The sequence below is a fragment of the Microcebus murinus genome, chromosome X, assembly GCF_040939455.1.
Source record: "Microcebus murinus isolate Inina chromosome X, M.murinus_Inina_mat1.0, whole genome shotgun sequence".
Classification (NCBI taxonomy): domain Eukaryota; kingdom Metazoa; phylum Chordata; class Mammalia; order Primates; family Cheirogaleidae; genus Microcebus; species Microcebus murinus.
The window spans coordinates 75,990,713-75,998,385 of NC_134136.1; the positions used below are offsets into that span (position 1 = coordinate 75,990,713).

Consider the following 7,673-nt stretch of genomic DNA (forward strand, 5'->3'; position numbering starts at 1 on the left):
TGCTCAACATCTCTAATCATCAGGAAAATTCAAATCAAAACCACAATGAGATATCACTCAACTCCAGTGAGAATGGCTTTCGTCAAAAAGTCTCAAAACAACAAAAGTTGTCATGGATGTGGAGAGTTAGGAACACTAATACACTGCTGGTGGGACTGAAAACTTTTACAACCTTTATGGAAAGTAATATGGACATACCTCAAATAACCTAAAGTAGAACTACCATTTGATCCAGCAATCACATTACTGGGCATGTACCCAAAGGAATAAAAAAGACATCTGCACTCAAATGTTCATAGCAGCACAATTCACGATTGCAAAGATGTGGAAACAACCCATGTGTCCATCAATACATTAGTGGATTAATAATATGTGGTATGTGTATACCATGGAGTACTACTCAGTCACAAAAACAATGGTGAACTAGCACCTCTTGCATTATTTTAGATGGATCTGGAGCCCATTCTTCTAAGTGAAGTATCACAAAAATGGAAAAACAAGCACTACATGTACTCACCATCCAATTGGTATTAATTGATCAACACTTATGTGCACATATAGTAGTAACATTCATTGGGTGTCAGGTAGGTGGGAGGGGGAGAGGGGAAAGGTATATTAACACCTAATGGGTGTGGCGTGCACTGTCTTGGGGTGGGCACACCTGTAGCTCAGACTCAGGTGGGGCAAAGGCAGTATATGTAACCTAAACATTTGTATTCCTGTAATATGCTGAAATAAAATAAAAAAAAAAGAAAAATGAAGTTTGAATTGTTTTTCTCTATGTTGCTGGGATCTGTCAAAAGTTTCCAAATAAGAAAATGGCCTAAGAAGACCTCTACTTGTTTTCCTGGGATTGAATACATTTTCATTTGGGGAGTTTTGGTTGAACAACATCCCAGGTGATTTCTGGAGGTTTTCCAGGTTTCCCTTGACTTTGCCTGTGGCTTTTTAATAAGTTGTTTGCATGGCTGTCACATCCATAAGACTTTAATTCCTCAAGGGCAGGGATTGTGCCATCTTTACCCCAAAGCCTCTCTAACTTCCCACTCCCATCCTAGGACCTAACCCCAAAGGGGCTGTCAACAGATGTTTGCTTCATGGAAAGGAAACTGACTTTTGCTATGACCGTTTCTTTGGTGTGTCTGACATAGGACACTTTCCTTCCCTAGGCCTATAAATATAGGAAAAAGGCAGAATCTTCAAAGTTATGAATTACTTCCTAACTAGTAAAACTGTGGGAAAGCCCATAAAATTTCCTATAATGCAGAAGCCTTATTAGTTACTATCATAATAAAGAGTAATGACTCAGCAGACCACAACACACACCCACAGGCATAGAAGCTCTCTAACAGGGCTCTTCAGAGGGCAGTCCTATCTCTGGGACCCACCAGAAAGATCCAAATCTGTCTTAGAGTATTTTTTTGCTAGACTGAAGCTTGAACTCATTCCATGTGAACCCCTGGTTCTGTTTTATACACCAAAGTCAGGGTACAGAAGGCAGCTAAGGTAAGCCCTAATCTTCAAGTGTATCTATTTCAGAACATCATGCCAGCCATCTTAAGAAAATGTTTCTCTTGTCATTCTGATTCTCAAAGTATGCATGTTATTTATTGTTGATGACACTCCCACTGGAGTCTGTCCTTTTTCTGATCAACATGTTTGAAAGCTACACCAAGTCACTGCCTTGGAACTGGATCCCTCCAAATACTGTCTGGGATGAATTAAGTATTGATTGTCTTTAAGCCAAGGAATTTTTGCTTCACTGTGCCAGTCATGATATTTCACAGATTGTAGGGTCAAATCCATTTATCAGTTGATGTCTAATGATGTTGGCAGGCACTTACACTGCTAAACATAAAAAAAAAACCTCTGTGTAATGATGTAGTCAGGGGGAAAATTAATGTTCCAAAAAAATGATTTTCATATTTCTGCACACTAAGGATTTTCAGACAGATTTTGTGTTTGCTATTAATGATATATTGGTGATTATTGTTTTGAAGACATTGTAGAAACACTACACCATGAGACTTTTTCTTTGAAAAGTTAGCAAGGATAAGAAGGCTGGACTGGCAAGATGATGGTGGCTTTCTCCCGTGTGTCAGCATGCTCCTCTGTCAGGACATCAAGAGCTTTGCTGGGAGCGAAATGGGGATCAGGGTTTGAGGATCAGTGGTTTATACATTTTTGGGAGGTGTTAACAAGGGGAAAACCATCAGTTACTGAACTCATATTCCAGCCACAAGCCTAGGCCATCTACACATGTTCAATTTAGATTTTCAATAACACTGCAAGGTAGATATTATCCTGTCTTTGTGTTTACTGCTTTAAAAATACTAAATTATAATCCATCACATGAACAGACTAAAGAAGAAAAATCACATAATCATAGTAACTGCTACAGAAAAAGAATTTGACAAAATTTAACACCCATTTATGATAAAACCTCTCAGAAAACTAGGAAAAGAGAGGAACTCCCTCGACATTATAAAGAACATTTACAAAAAGCCTACAACATCATATTAATTGTGAGAAATTAAAAGCTTTCCCACTAAGATCTGGAGCAAGGCAAAAATGTCTTCTCTCACCACTCCTTTTTAACACACTGACTGTCACACTAGAAAAAAAAGAATTTCCCTGGGACCCAGTGTTTTCTTAAAACAAAATGATTCTTTCTAATTTTTCGATTTTTGTTGTTTTCTGTGCATGATTTATATGCAATGCAGTCCATGTTTTTAGAATTGTTAATATTAATTGTAGAAATAAGAAAGTAAAAATAAGCAAGATTTTTAATGAATTAACTTCAGAGTTTTGCTTCACAAGGCCCCAGGCTCAAAACTAGCCTAAGTTAAATACAACTCACACGGTAGTCAATGTGTTAAAAATTGTACTAGAAGTCCTAGCTAATGCAATTAGACAAGAAATGGAAATAAGAGTTATACAGCTTATAAGGGAAAAATAAAACTGTCTTATTTCACAGATGACAAGATCATCTATGTAGAAAATCTGAAGGAATAGACAAAAAATTCCTGTAACGAATAAGCAATTATGATAAGGCTGCAGACTACAATGTTAATACACAAAAGTCAATTACTTTCCTAAATACCAACAATGAACAGGTGGAATTTGAAATGAAATGCACATTACCTTTTATACTAGCACCTCTAAAAATGAAATACTTGTATATAAATATAGCAAAATATATACAAGATCCATATGAGTAAAACCACAAAATTCTGTTGAAATAAACCAAAGGACTAGATAAATGGATATATGCTTCATGTTAAGAAAAGGAAAATCTTGGTGCGCCGTAGCTCGGCGGCGGAGGGAGCGGCGATGGAGGGCGCTCCTACTGGCTGCCAGGTGATAGATAAATGAAGAGGAGTCAAGCCTTGCCACTGAGTTACAGGAAGTAGAGGAAAATCCTACTCCAATGTGGATGAAAATTATATAGTGTCAGCCAAAAAACAGAGACCAAATTTATACAATTGTAGTGGTGACTGGAGCTTTTGGACTTCAGGTTCCACCTATAAAGACAAGAATGAGGAATACAAAAGACAGTTCACACATCTACCTGATACAGAGAAGCTGATAGCAGATTATGCTTGTGCTCTTCAGAGGGACGTTTTGCTTCATGGGCGACTATATCTTTCAGAAAATTGGCTGTGTTTCTATAGCAACATCTTCAGATGGGAAACGACAATTCCTATTGCTTTAAAGAATATAACGTTCATGACCAAGGAGAAAACTGCTGGACTCATCCCAAATGCTATCCAGATCGTTACAGAAGGTGAAAAGTTTTTCTTTACATCTTTTGGTGCCAGGGATAGAAGTTACCTCAGTATCTTTAGGTTGTGGCAAAATGTATTATTAGATAAGAGCCTGACTAGGCAGGAATTCTGGCTGTTGCTCCAGCAGAACTATGGCACTGAGGTAGGCTTAAATGCTGAAGAGATGGAAAACTTGTCACTGTCGATTGAGGATAATGTGCAGCCAAGAAGTCCAGGACAAAGCAGCTTGGATAACTCTGGGGAGAGAAATGAAAAATTATCCAAGTCAATCAGTTTTACCTGTGAATCAATTAGTCGGGTTTCAGAGACAGAGTCACTCGACCTGTGAATCAATTAGTCGGGTTTCAGAGACAGAGTCACTCGATGGGAATTCAGCAAAAGGAAGGGTAGGGAAAGAGAAGCCCCAAAGTGAGAAACAGATCAAAAAGAGTCCTTTACTTACTTCAGAAAAGAGGTTAAGTAGAGTGCCATCAAAATCACTGGACTTGTATAAAAATGAATATCTTTCTCTGGACAAAAGCAGCACTTCAGATTCTTTTGATGAAGAAAATATTCCTGAGAAAGATCTTCATGGAAGACTTTATATCAACCGTATTTTTCATATCAGTGCTGAGAGAATGTTTGAATTGCTGTTCACCAGTTCACACTTTATGCAGAATTTTGCCAATTCTAGAAATATAATAGATGTAGTATCTACCCCTTGGACTGTAGAACCTGGAGGTGATCAACTGAGAACCATGACCTACACTATCATCCTTTAATAATCCACTGACTGGAAAATGCACCACTGCCACTGAAAAGCAGATACTGTACAAAGAAAGTCGGGAAGCACGGTTTTATTTGGTAGATTCAGAAGTACTGACACATGATGTTCCCTACCATGATTACTTCTATATCCTGAATAGATACTGTATCATCCGATCTTCAAAACAGAAATGCAGGCTAGGAGTTTCCACAGATTTGAAATACAGAAAACAACCATGGGGCCTTGTCAGATTGTTAATTGAGAAGACTTCTGGAGTTCATTGGAGGACTATTTTAAGCAGCTTGAATCAGATTTGTTAGTGGAAGAATCTATATTAAATCAATCCATTGAAGACCCTGGAAAACTTAGCAGCCCGCGAAGGAGAAGGCAACCATTCAACTGAACAACAGAAACAATTCCTAAACTTTCTTCTCAGCGTTCCTCTGGAGATGTGGGCTTACAGATCAAAATGGGTATTTCAGGAAAGAAAAAGGAATTGGAAAGCTGTAGCAATGCTCTTATTGTGGTGATGAGTCTTTTTGTGCTGTTGCTAGTTTTGTTGAATGTGTCACTGTTTCTGAAACTGTCAAAGATAGAGTATGCTGCTCAGTCCTTTTACCGTCTTCACCTCCAAGAAGAGAAATCTTTACATTTAGCCCCTGATATGGTGTGAAGAGCAGAAAATATTCCAAAACACAAAGATCAGACCCATCGTTTAAAAGGAGTGCTTCAAGACTCCATAGTGATGCTTGAACAGCTGAAGAGCTCACTCATTATGCTTCAGAAAACCTTTAATCTACTAAATAAGAATAAGACTGCCATGGCTGTTGAAAGCTTGTGACCCTAAGGACTGAAACTGTAGAGACACTTGGAACTAAAAGAAACAATTGGAAGAAAACCAGAGGATGAAGGATTTTGTCATAGGAATATTTCCATTTTCTCATTATTAGGATTTCTAATGTGAATATTCTTCAATAACATTTATTTCATAATAGTTTCTGATGGCCTTAAGAATCCATCCTTTCACTTCTTATACATATTTTTAAGCTGTGAATTTCCCCAGTGAACCATGAAATATATTGTGGAATTAAATTTCTGTGATACAAAAAGAAAGTGAGACACTCTGAATGGAGTAGTACAGTCTCATTTCTACAGTGAGGTTTAAAGTTTGATGTTTTAAGTTTATCTGTTAGCACAAAATTAGTATGGGTCCAATAGGCTGCTTTCACTGTTGAAGTTCAAGAGGCTAAAGACGACAATGTAAGAAGAAACCTTGGCTGGTCCCAATGTAGTAAGTTATCTCACTTGATTGTTCATAGTCAGTTACAGATTTAACTCCTGTTCTACTACTTTCCCCCTTTTCACTACTGTACTTGACTAGTCTTTAAAAAAAGAAGAAATCTCTACATCATTACTAATTTTAAAGCATTAGTTTGCAGGGATATATCATAACATTTCTAGGTTTGTGTGTGGTAAATATTATAATGTCTTCATTATTTAACATGTAAATTCAATAGTCAAACTTTTTGAATCTGCATGTTGATGATTATTATCTGAAAGGTTCTTCAGCCATGTTGTTGTAACTTTATGAAAGAAAGAGTTTTTTTTTTTTCTTAACATGGCTACTAGATAGCTATCAGAGATGAGATTATCTTGCCTCTTCATACATCAAATGGCAAAAGAGTCAATTTAGGAGAAGGGAGACATATAGGATACCAACATTCAAAATGAAGAACACCCCTCTGACTTTTCAAAAGCAGAATTTTTGTGTAAAAAGTTTATGTTAAAACCCACTAAATCTGGGGTTTATTTACTGACAGATCAAGAACATCCTTAAACTAAGCTTGGCTTCAGTTTAGTAGTCTTTCAGAGTGGAAATGACCCATGAGATGGAAAATAATCTGTCTTTCCAATAGCCATATATGGCTTCATTCTTTATATTTGTGTGTGGCTTGTTTTAGTTGGTAAGTTATAAAGTCAGAGACAAACTTTAGCTCCTTAGTAAAAACTTGTGGGCCATGTATGTCCCAATACAAGTGCACTGACTTTAAAGTTGTAAGTCACACACAAGCTTTGGCTCTTTCATGAAAAAATTTTAGACATATATGTCTCAATACAAGTGGTTCATGAAAATAACGACTTTGTAAACTGACTTGAAATCAGATTTTTTTTTCAGGAGTTAGGAAAAGTTCACAAAGTGTTTTATTCTTTTGTCTCTTAAACTATTTCCCTGGAATGTGTATATGTGTACATATATATATATATATATATATATATATATATATATATATATATATAATGTGGTTTTATTCTTACTGTTTGGACAACTATTACCTTTAGTCAAATGTTTCCTTTTTTCTCAGAGTCACTAAAGCTGCATGGCATTGTTAAAGTCATTTTTGAGATGCATGTAGATAATCAAAATTATTGACTCCATTAGAGGGAAAATGGGTTTCTCTGGGTGAATTCCATCTAGCCTGGGTATACCTTGTAACAGTAAATGCTGACAAGGATGTGGAGCAACAGTACCTTGTTTACTTTTGGTAGGCATTTATGTAGTATCTGGCTGTGAACCAGAGTGACTAGATTAAAAACTTGAAACTTTCTCTGTTAAGTTCACAAAAATGATCACTGACACACAATATTTTTGTGATGTTTCCTTAAAACTTGTACTTTGTAACATACCTCAAAGATTACCCAAGTAAGTTGGTTTATAAATTAAGACTAAATATGTATGGATGCAGAATTCAGTTTATAAAACTGGAGCCTGTTATGAAATTGAGTATCAACAAAAATGAAAATGTCAAAAAAAAAAAGAAAAGGAAATCTTAATATTATCAAGACGTTAGTTCTTCTCAACTTCATAGATTCAACATAATCTCAATCAAAATCCCAGAAATTTATTTTGTGGATACCAACATAAACTGACTCAAAAGTTTCTATGGAGAGGAAAATTATTCCCAGAATAACCAACTTAATATTGAAGGATAAGAACAAAATTAGAGGACTGATACTGCCTGATTTCAACACTTATCATAAAGCTATAGAAATCAAGATTGTGAAGTACTGGTAAAAGAATAGACAAATAGATCAATGGAACAGAATGAATAGAGAGCCCAGAAATAAACCCATATAAATAT

At 36.2% G+C, this 7,673-nt stretch overlaps 1 pseudogene; it reads left to right on the forward strand.

The window, feature by feature from the left end:
- Positions 1-3,333: 3,333 nt before the first annotated feature.
- LOC105858391 (protein Aster-C-like) lies at positions 3,334-5,841 on the forward strand (annotated as a pseudogene).
- The last annotated feature ends 1,832 nt before the right edge of the window (positions 5,842-7,673 follow it).